We start from the raw sequence: 11,867 nt of genomic DNA on the forward strand, positions 1-11,867 counted from the left end.
CTTTGTACAACTCATTTGATGGAGATAATTATTGCATTGAATTCCTCTTTTTGAGAGGACCAAAATCAACCTAAAGAACACTAAATTCGGACAAGGAGTAATATGTTGTTGAAGTAAAGCGCACACATGTGCAAATTGTTAAGGTCGACCACACCATCATGTAGGCTCATGAAGCCCAAGAGACATGTCTTTTGACCTTCATCAACTCATATAAATAAGAGTGTCCTCCAAACTCATTTGGCACCTCACTCACTCAACACAAACTTCTCTCTCCTCATTCTATTTGTTCATACAGTTCAGAGATAGAAGGAATCTCTCAAATGTGCGAAGGGACAAGTGGTTGTTTCAGAATGACTGAATTTCAGACTTTTTGCAGAGCATTGACCAACGTTGACTTGGGTGTATTTGACCTCCTATGAATGTGATTTTTGTGGAAGATTTTATGTTTAGGAAAGACACATTAATTGGCATAGAAATCGAGGATTTATGGGCTAGTTGACGACAGGGATGACCACAACAAGAAGTGCATACTTTGACCAAGTTTGACTCACTGTTTTGGGACTGTTTTGAGCTGAATTTTACCAAAAGAGAGGCCGAGTTACTCTCTCCTTTGACCAAGCTGTTTTGGAGAAGTTTGACCAGACTTTGACTGATGTTGACATTTTGATTAGACCGTTGTTGACTTAGAGCAAAATCGCAGATTTGACAGGGTTGTTTTAGACAATCATTTGGCAAGTCAATTTTGACTTTGACTTTGTATTATTTTACTCATTCTCTCTGTTAAACATTTGATATTTATAATAAGAATAAATGATCAAAGGGTTTTCCCCATCTTGGGATTTTTCCCTGGCTTGAGCCATATTCTTGTGTTCTCTTATCTTGGCCCGTGTTCTGCAATTTATTATTTATGTTCTATCTACAATTACTGTCAATGTGATTAAATGGTTTATGTGATTGCTATTGGAAAATAAGTGAAAATCATCATTGGGTTAATAAAAGGACATTGAAGTAATTGTTGCAAGCATAGAACATACCATTGTTATCTAAAACTAACAAAAAATCATGTGGACCATTCCACAAATTCATAAAACTCAAGGGAGTTAAAGGGTAGGAATGCCCCAAATGGAAATGGAGGAGGCCAAAGGGAAAAGAATGGGAGTTTGATATGTGAAATAAAAGAATGCACATGGTGCCCTATCAAGTAGTTTCTCCACTAACAATGACCAAGGCAAACACAAAGGTTTCATCCACAAAACTAATTTAATTAAAAACTTGTGAGTTGGATGGCATACTTGGTTAATGTGAAAAGGGAGGTTTGGCTAGGGCTTGTTGCATAGGGAAGAACCCAATACTAAATTGAACTAAGAGGGTTGCAAAAGAGATGATAAAGGAAGAATGAACAACTACATGATGTCAAAACACCATAAAAACTTATTCAAAGGAAAAGAAGCACAAGAGGTTAATTTTTTGTGCTACAACATTAACATGTAAGTACATACTAAAATAGTGTAAGTACTTGGGCATAAATTATAACAAATTTTCAATTCCATGGCCAGCATATTGATGATTTTATATAAAAAGACCATAATGAATATGTTTAAATTTGTTGTTGGTGACTCTAGTCAAACTTTCAATGCATAATAGGCTCACTAATATCTTTGTGGATTGTTGGTCCCACCTCATACCCTTGCTCATAATAGCTCCCACTAAAAATGCCACTGCTAACTTTGTGATCATACCCATAATCTTGTCTAGCATGACACTTGAATTTAACATAAAAGAAACAAAACAGTCTATACCATCACCTTGGTAACAACTACAATATAGGTAGATAGCACTCGTATGTTTAACCACCAAACGTATTTAACAAACACAATGCACTCACCTGTCTTCTTTGTGTCATTCACCTGTGAACCAACTAAACACGACCTGAAAAATAGAGATTCAATGAACTCAACATCTTCAGAGAGGCAGAGAACACCGCAAAACCTCTGAATCGAGCAAAACTATATAAGTTGAAATGAATTCTCAAAAAAGAAAATGGGAAATGGGAAAAAATATGAAAAGCAAACTTACTTTACCCACAGAAACAAAACATAAGAATATACTTTTTTCTCATTTTGTCTTTCAAAAGCGGCTCCTCGTGAAAACCAGTGAAAGAACATGTTACTTTATCATTTAAAAAACAGCTGAGAAAGAGCTCGGCTAAAACCCTCGCGACCTAACATAGAAGTTGAAAGAACATTTTACTTTGTCATTTAAAAAACAGCTGAGAAAGAGCTGGGCTAAAACCCTAACGACCTAACATAGAAATTAAAAGCAGTGGGCAAGTTGAGCGAGTTTTAGTTTAAACGACTTTCTCTCTCGATTTTGAAACCCTCCCATAAAAATTGTTTGAAAAAACTATAGAAAAACCCAAACCAATCGAAATTAGACCATTATCTACTGCGCGGCATCCTGTTTGTAGATAACTATAAGTGGAGTTGGGTATGTCAAATCAATTTTAAAGAACAAGAAGAAAGAAATTTAGAAATTGTGACCTACCTTCGTGGAGGCCAGAGCGGTACAAGCAAGACAAGAACGACTGTATTCCCATGTCACTCTCCTGCAAACTTCATTGATGTACTATGGCAGTGCATTTTTAAATATCGTGATCAAACTCCTTGATTTATTAAGTTACAATTTGATATATTTAATTTAGTGTTTGATAAAATAACTATAATCAACCAATATTTTTCATGTAATTATATCAACTTTAATTAATTAATGTATTAATTAGTTTTCTTTTATAAATTTCAATGTTCACTATTTCAAAGTACCATATAAATATATCAAATTTTAATTATTAATTATTTATCTTTTATAAATTTCAATGTTAATTATATTAAACTATAATGTATAACTATTTTCTCTTTTGTCCATTTTAATATAAAATATAAAATTAGCTCCTCTCTTTTATGGTCCAGCACCCTAAAGGGTCCTTATCAGTCGAGTCACTAACGTATTTGGGCATGGTGGTAGTTAGTTATATATGAGTATGTAATAGTTTAGGTTCAGTATGGCGTAATGACATATATAATGATAGTTATTTCCTAGCTAGAGAAAGAAAAAAGACCAGTCTACGAGCATGTGGTAGTTGCGGCTTCATAAAATAGAGAAATAGATCCGTCATCTTCTTAACTAAAAAATAATTGATATATATTATTTATTTATTTTAAAACAATTTAAAAATACCATTTTTTACGTATATTATTTTCTTTCAAATAACTTAATATTTTTTCTTTTTCTTTCAAATAACTTAATATTTTTTCTTTTAAATAGCTTAAACCATGATCCATTTCAAACTACGAGGGAAAAAGGGAAATGACTTTTAGTTTATACCATTTTGTACTTTACTTTTATTCTAAAATTTAGATGGCAAGGGTTGCAATATAATATCTAATACCTCATACTAATTTTGGTACAAAGATGATAGAATGTACACCTAGCTCCATGAAAGCTAAGGCTTTACCAGCGAGAACAGCAAGAACAACCCTATCACACAAGCCAATTCTGCTTACACGTGAGCAAAGATTGAATTTATTATTCCCCATCTGTTTTTCATGTCATTTACTTGCCAAGCAACCAAACGCAGCTAAGAGGGACCGTACTCCCGTGGTAAGGGTCCTATACTTTCATTCTGCTATTTGTAAAATTTGGATCGCAATATAATGATGGATACGATCTACTAATTTCGGGAAAAGAATGGTACAATGTACACCTACCTCCATGGAGGTTAATGCTAAGGCTGTACCAGCCAGAACGACCGTATCACACAGGCCAAAGATTTTTCATCATATGTCTCCATCGTGTCATATTTCACCTGCCAACAAACCAAAGACGATCTGAAACAAGAAAATATTGAAAAAGAGAGATTCAATGATGTAATGAACTTAACGTCTTTCGGATATGGGGAGAGCACGGCAAAACTTCTAAGTCAAGTGAAACTAGGTAAGTTAGAAATGAATTTTCATAATTAACTTTTTTCAGGGGAAGTGCATCCTGGTTGAAAAAGCAACATATACAATATATATATCATCTGGGTCAAATGACCACATGCCTTCATGATTAACTTATAATTAAAAGAGGAAAAAATATGGAAAAATATGAATAGTAAACTTAATTCCAGAGGTTAGAATTGGTGATAAGACTTACTTTCACATTATTTGTATCTTTTTACACTGAGTAATGAGTTTATGAGTAGGCCTCCAAAAATTTGAATATCATTAACACTCCTGCAAATAGATTCTAAACCCCCAAAATCCAATAATCAAAACCCTAACGACCTGACAGAGAAATTAAGGCCAGAGACAAGTAGCGCAGTTTTCTCTCGATTTAAATGTGAATGATCTTTCTCACCGTACGTTGAAACCCTGCCATTTCGCCGAACTAAAAACAATAAAACCTCTCCCAAAAACAAGGCTATGGAACAACCAAAACCAATCGAAGTTAGACCACTATCTACTAGGCGGCATCCTGTTTGTACATAACTATTAGTGAAGTTGGGTATGTCGGATCAATTTTAAAGGGCAAGAAAGAAAAGGCCACCATACCTTCCTAAGGTCAGGGTTGTACCGGTGAGGCCAGAACGACCCTATTTAGCCACATCACAGATAGACTAATTCCACATCCCGACAGAAAACATTGAGTTTATTGTTCACCACCTGTATTCTCCATGTCACTCACCTGCAACCCAACCAAACAAGAACTCAGTAACATAAAGAGACTAGTTATTTAATGAATTCGACCTCACTTGAGATAGCAGAGAGAATTCCAAAACGCTGAAAACTATGTTAAATACTGAATTATCCACAAAATGGTGAACCCAAACCAATACAAAAGAGGCCGTTATCTACCAGGCCGCATCGATTCACATTAAACCGAACAAAGGAATGCCTCTATAAATCCCAAATCAGGGTTTCATTTACGTCTATCCTTTGCTCTACATCCAGCAATAAAAAAAGGGCTAACCAAACAACGGAAGTACACATGAAAATGGAGAACAAAATGAGAAAAGCTTAACCAAAGACACCATATATAGAGAAAATTAAAAACTAAAATCTTAAAAAGAACATCCAATAAATATGCATGGCCATGCCGCGGACCAGACAAATAAATGAGAACAACAATAAATCCCAAATCAAGGTTTCATTTACATCCGTCTATCCTCTGCTCTACATCCAGCAATAAAAAAAGGGCTAACCAAACAACGGAAGTACACATGAAAAATGAGAACTAAATGAGAAAAGCTTAACCAAAGACACCATATACAGAGAAAATTAAAAACTAAAATCTTAAACAGAACATTCAACAAATATGCATGGCCATGCCGCGGACCAGACAGATAAATCAATGCAATGCATAATACAGAATTAGATGAAGAGAAAACAGCATTAAACCAATCCAGTGCAGAATGCAGAAAAAGATATGATGAAGTGAAATTGCTGGATGTTAGGTCCCTGAAAACGATTTATATTCTTCTAGTTCAAACGGTCACATGCTCGTATCCGCGCCTGCTTTTTGCTTTTTAAGTCTTTTTTCTTTTTTTCTTTAAATCGGCCATGGCCATTGTCTTGCAGGTCAAGAATGGGTGGTATACAATACAAGCGGTATATTTTTTCATACTTAGATTTATTTTCCTAGCGTGTAATTCATTATCTACTAGTAGTGAAGTTGGACCATTATCTACTAGTGGTGAAGTTGGGTATGTCGAATCAATTTTAAAGGGCAAGAAAGAAATTGCGACCATACATACCTTCCTGATGCCAGGGTTGTATCGGTGAGGCAAGAACGACAGTATTTAGCCACATCACAGACGAACTAATTTTCACATCCACGTCAGAAAACATTGAGTTTATTGTTCACCACCTGTATTCTCCATGTCACTCACCTGCAACCCAACCAAACAAAACCGCAGTAAGATAAAGATGGAAACAGAGACTCGGTTATTTCATGAACTCAACCACACCGCAGTAAGATAAAGATGGAAACAGAGACTCGGTTATTTAATGAACTCAACCACACTTGCCATAGCAGAGAGCGCTGCAAAACCCAGAATTATCAAATTTAATGATAAAATTGCGCAGAAAGAATTTCAAAACGCTGAAAACTATGTTAAACACTGAATTATCCACAAAATGGAGAACCCAAACAATTACATGGGAGGCCATTATCTACCAGGCCGCATCGATTCACATTAAACCAAACAAAGGAATGCCTCTATAAATCCCAAATCAGGGTTTCATTTATGTGCATCTATCCTCTGCTCTGCATCCAGCGATAAAAAAAGGCCAACCAAACAATGGAAGCACACAAGAAAAATGAGAAAAAGGAAAAAGAACAATAACATTAACAAAAGACACTAATTACAGAGAAAATTAAAAACTTAAAATCTGTAACAGAATATCCAATAAATAGGCATGGCCATGCCGCGGACCAGAGAAATAAATGAGAACAACAATAAACCAAGGCAATGCATAATACAGAAAAAAGATGAAGAGAAAACAGCATTAAACAATCCAGTGCAGAATGCGGAAGAAGATGATGAAGAACTGAAATTGCTAAATGTTGGTCCCTGAAAACGACTTATATCTATTCTATTTCAAACGATCACAAGCTCATACCCGCGCCTGCTTTTTGCTTTTTAAATCTATTTTTCTTTTTATCTTTTCTTTTTTTTACATCGGCCATTGTCTTGCAGGTCAAAAATGGGTGGTATACAATACAAGCGGTATATTTTGTAATTCAATAAACTTGCGAAAATTTTGTTATTAAAAATCATTTAAAATTTATAATTTATAAATATACGTAGTGAATTTTTATTTTTCCACGTGATTTCTTTTATTTTGTGAATATTAAAATAAACATATTAAATGTCCAACTCTGTCATAAGCTTATTTTTAAAAAAATACTAGAATTTTGTTATTAAAAACCATTTCAAATTTATAAATATTATGATATTTAAAATATATTACACATATTGCAGGATCTGCTGTGAGCCATCTATATAGGGATAGCAGATATGATTATTATGATGGAAGGTAAGATTTGAGGGTGGTTATGAATGGAGGTAAGATTATTAAAATTTAATAAATGATATAAATGATATATAAAATTGAATAATCTAAAATGTTAGATATTTATTTTTCAAGAAAAACTAAAATATTTCAATCACTTATTATTGATGATCTTTTCTTAAACTAAGTATGAGACTTACAAATGAGCCATAATATCAAGTAACCAAAGTGTTAAGGGTGTTGGTCTCTTGTGATAAGCAAGGTGAGTGTGACATCTCAAATGTTGTCACTAGTGAATTTACAACTCTTGGTGGGGATTAGGCATTCATAACCTTGAGTTTAGACATGTGCCATCACTAGATATCAACTAGATTTTAGATTGTGCAACAAGTAAATAAATGGACTAATAAAATTTTAACAAAAAACAATTATGATAGTAATATCCATGTATGTAATGTATTTTTGTTATGGTTGCTTTCTTTATGTCTTTGTTGAAGGAATTCAAAGTAAACAACGGAAACACAACAAGAAGAGAAGAACACAGTGACGGTTGTTAAATAACACAAAGCCAAACATTAATTTACAGAAGGTAAAGAAGCTACAACAATTCAAACTCCATGCATCCGAACTATGCCTCGTCTACATTTATACAAAAACTAAGTCAGTTATTTGCCCTTTCTACGCTAAATAGGTTGAGGGGGTGATGGCTCTTTGAAACTCAACAAGTGCCCCTTAAGTCTGAGTAGGTCATGGCAGTGGCAGTGATGTGGTGTACTATGTCGCCGTGGTAGATGTTGTCAGGAGGAATTAATTCCAACATTTGCATCCATGTAATCTTACTCTAGATTATAGCTATGTGTGCTCATGAATTTGGATCCCAAGGGTTAGCTCAAATGGTTAAACCATCCACTTAAGGCCTTGTGTCAGACCAAAAATCCATAGGTCAAAAGTTCAAATCTAGGCAAGTCCTTTAGGTTTACAAGTGTTATTGTTCTTCATAGCTAAAATAATTTGAGAAAAAAAATAGATCAAGTGCTTTAGGTTTACAAGTGTTGTTCTTGGTAACTAAATCCATAGGTCAAGAGTTCAAATTGAGTCAAGTCCTTTAGGTTTACAAGTGTTATTGTTCTTCATAGCTTTCAAATCTAGGCAAGTCCTTTAGGTTTACAAGTGTTATTGTTTTCATAGCTAAAATATTTTGAGAAAAAAAAGAGATAAAGTCCTTTAGGTTTACAAGTGTTATTGTTCTTCATAGCTAAAATATTTTGAGAAAAAAAAGAGATCAAGTCCTTTAGGTTTACAAGTGTTGTTCTTGGTAGCTAAATCCATAAGTCAAAAGTTCAAATTGAGTAAGTCCTTTAGGTTTACAAGTATTATTGTTCTTCATAGCTAAAATATTTTTAGAAATAAAAGAGATCTAGCGATATATTTCTTGGAAAACTACAATAAACACTATATAGGTTATTTAAATATAATTATAACTATTTATTAAATATACTTTTAAAATAAGAAATAAATTTTATAACTATAAATTTTAATATCAGAATAGATTTCATTAATATATTAAGTTACAATTTAACATTTTTAATTTAATATTTATTTTTAAGGATCAAAATTATTTTAAATTATCTACATTGTCAAATTTAATATACCTATAACAAACTAACAAAATCAAACTTCATATACGGGTCATATTAATGGGATTTGGTGAAATAATAAAATCCGCCCACGGACTCTCGCTCTACGAGCCCTATACTTTCATCCTGTTATTTGTACTTTAATTTCATTTTAAATTTGGATATAATATTTGTACTTTAATTTCATTTTAAATTTGGATATAATAGTACCAGCAAAAACAACCGTATCACACAAACCAATTCAACGTCCAATTTGATTTATTTAATTTAGTGTTTATACAATAAAATAATGATAAAATATATTTTGAATTATCTATATTTATATAATTTGATATAATTATTTTGAATTATATTAGATATTATTTTGGGATATAATTGGGTTAAGTAAGTCATTAATCTATGACCATTTATCTGAGAGGTTGTTGTAACTCATTAATTTTTCATGATTTTTGAATAGTCCACTTAGCACTCATTGTAGCGAGTGATGCTCACCTGGGTGAAGAAGTGAGATTGAAACTAGTGAAATGAATCACATAGCCTCAATCATCACTTTCTGGGCTTGCACCCAGTGACCAGGACTTCTGGGAGGTCACACATCATCCCAGATAACTTAGCTTGCTACCCCATTTACAAGACCTTAGCAAGTATTGTGCCTCATAAACCATTCAAATAGAGTTCCCTTCAAATATTTTGAATTATTTATTTTACACAAATTTATATAATTAACTAAAAATTCAATGTATTAAATTTTTTTATTTTGCAAATTTTAATGCTAACTGTATCAAATTACAATATATAATTAAATTTTCTTTTACAAATTTTAATATTAAATATGAATTAACTTTTCTTACTCAAAAATAATATATATTTATTTTCTTTTATTTTTTAAATAATTTAAAAATATCAAATTTTGCATATATCTATTATTTTCTTTTAAATAAATTAATATATTATGGTTGAGGATTTATAAAAGACTATATGTTATTATTATCGTTTATAAATTTTAATTAACAACAATTTATTAACTTATGACCCTAAGGTTATGAGTCTCTTTAACTTATGCCCTTGATCCAGTCTTAACTAATCGTTTCCTGGTCAAAGTTAATCGTTGGTCAATATAGTCGTTACCTGGTCAAGAAATATAGTTGTTGGATTTTCTGCTTTGACTATTTAATATGCAAGCTAGATCTTATTCTTCAACTTATCTTGACGATGAACCACATTGATTGGTTCGAAACATAAATACTCTATCATATGATTTACACCAAAATACTTGTCTCATAACAATTTATTAACTTTAGAAATAACTATTTTATATTATTTTATTTTAAACAATTTAATCTATTAAAAGTTCGATATATAACCATAAATTATTTCAAACTTGGAATTCTCCCTAGTTGAGAGGGAGTGTTAAAGTTGGTAACTAGGGCCAAATTCCACTTTGTACAACTCATTTGATGGAGATAATTATTGCATTGAATTCCTCTTTTTGAGAGGACCAAAATCAACCTAAAGAACACTAAATTCGGACAGGGAGAAATATGTTTTTGAAGTAAAGCGCACACATGTGCAAATTGTTAAGGTCGACCACACCATCATGTAGGCTCATGAAGCCCAAGAGACATGTCTTTTGACCCTCATCGACTCATATAAATAAGAGTGTCCTCCAAACTCATTTGGCACCTCACTCACTCAACACAAACTTCTCTCTCCTCATTCTATTTGTTCATACAGTTCAGAGATAGAAGGAATCTCTCAAATGTGCGAAGGGACGGGTGGTTGTTCCAGAATGACTGAATTTCAGACTTTTTGCAGAGCATTGACCAATGTTGACTTGGGTGTATTTGACCTCCTATGCATGCGATTTTTGTGGAAGATTTTATGTTTAGGAAAGACACATTAATTGGCATAGAAATCGAGGATTTCTGGGCTAGTTGACCACAGGGATGACCACAACAAGAAGTGCATACTTTGACCAAGTTTGATTCACTGCTTTGGGACTTTTTTGAGCTGAATTTTACCAGAAAGAGAGGCCGAGTTACTCTCTCCTTTGACCAAGCTGTTTTGGAGAAGTTTGACCAGACTTTGACTGATGTTGACATTTTGATTAGACCATTGTTGACTTAGAGCAAAATCGCAGATTTGACAGGGTTGTTTTAGACAATCATTTGGCAAGTCAATTTTGACTTTGACTTTGTATTATTTTACTCTTTCTCTCTGTTAAACATTTGATATTTATAATAAGAAGAAATGATCAAAGGGTTTTCCCCATCTTGGGATTTTTCCCTGGCTTGAGCCATATCCTTGTGTTCTCTTATCTTGGCTTGTGTTCTGCAATTTATTATTTATGTTCTATCTACAATTACTGTCAATGTGATTAAATGGTTTCTGTGATTGCTATTGGAAAATAAGTGGAAATCATCATTGGGCTAATAAAAGGACATTGAAGTAATTGTTGCAAGCATAGAACATACCATTGTTATCTAAAATTAACAAAAAATCATGTGGACCATTCCACAAATTCATAAAACTCAAGGGAGTTAAAGGGTAGGAATGCCCCAAATGGAAATGGAGGAGGCCAAAGGGAAAAGAATGGGAGTTTGATATGTGAAATAAAAGAATGCACATGGTGCCCCATCAAGTAGTTTGTCCACTAACAATGACCAAGGCAAACACAAAGGGTTCATCCACAAAACTAATTTAATTAAAAACATGTGAGTTGGATGGCATACTTGGTTAATGTGAAAAGGGAGGTTTGGCTAGGGCTTGTTGCATAGGGAATAATCCAATACTAAATTGAACTAAGAGGGTTGCAAAAGAGATGATAAAGGAAGAATGAACAACTACATGATGTCAAAGCACCATAAAAACTTATTCAAAGGAAAAGAAGCACAAGAGGTTAATTTTTTGTGCTACAACATTAACATGTAAGTACATACTAAAATAGTGTAAGTACTTGGGCATAAATTATAACAAATTTTCAATTCCCTAGCCAGCATATTGATGATTTTATATAAAAAGACCATAATGAATATGTTTAAATTTGTTGTTGGTGACTCTAGTCAAACTTTCAATGAATAATAGGCTCACTAATATCTTTGTGGATTGTTGGTCCCACCTCATGCCCGTGCTCATAATAGCTCCCACTAAAAATGCCACTGCTAACTTTGTGATC

The sequence above is a fragment of the Pinus tabuliformis genome, chromosome 1_1 (assembly GCF_031772625.1).
Source record: "Pinus tabuliformis cultivar Carrire ecotype Pingquan chromosome 1_1, CPIR1, whole genome shotgun sequence".
Taxonomy (NCBI): Eukaryota; Viridiplantae; Streptophyta; class Pinopsida; order Pinales; family Pinaceae; genus Pinus; species Pinus tabuliformis.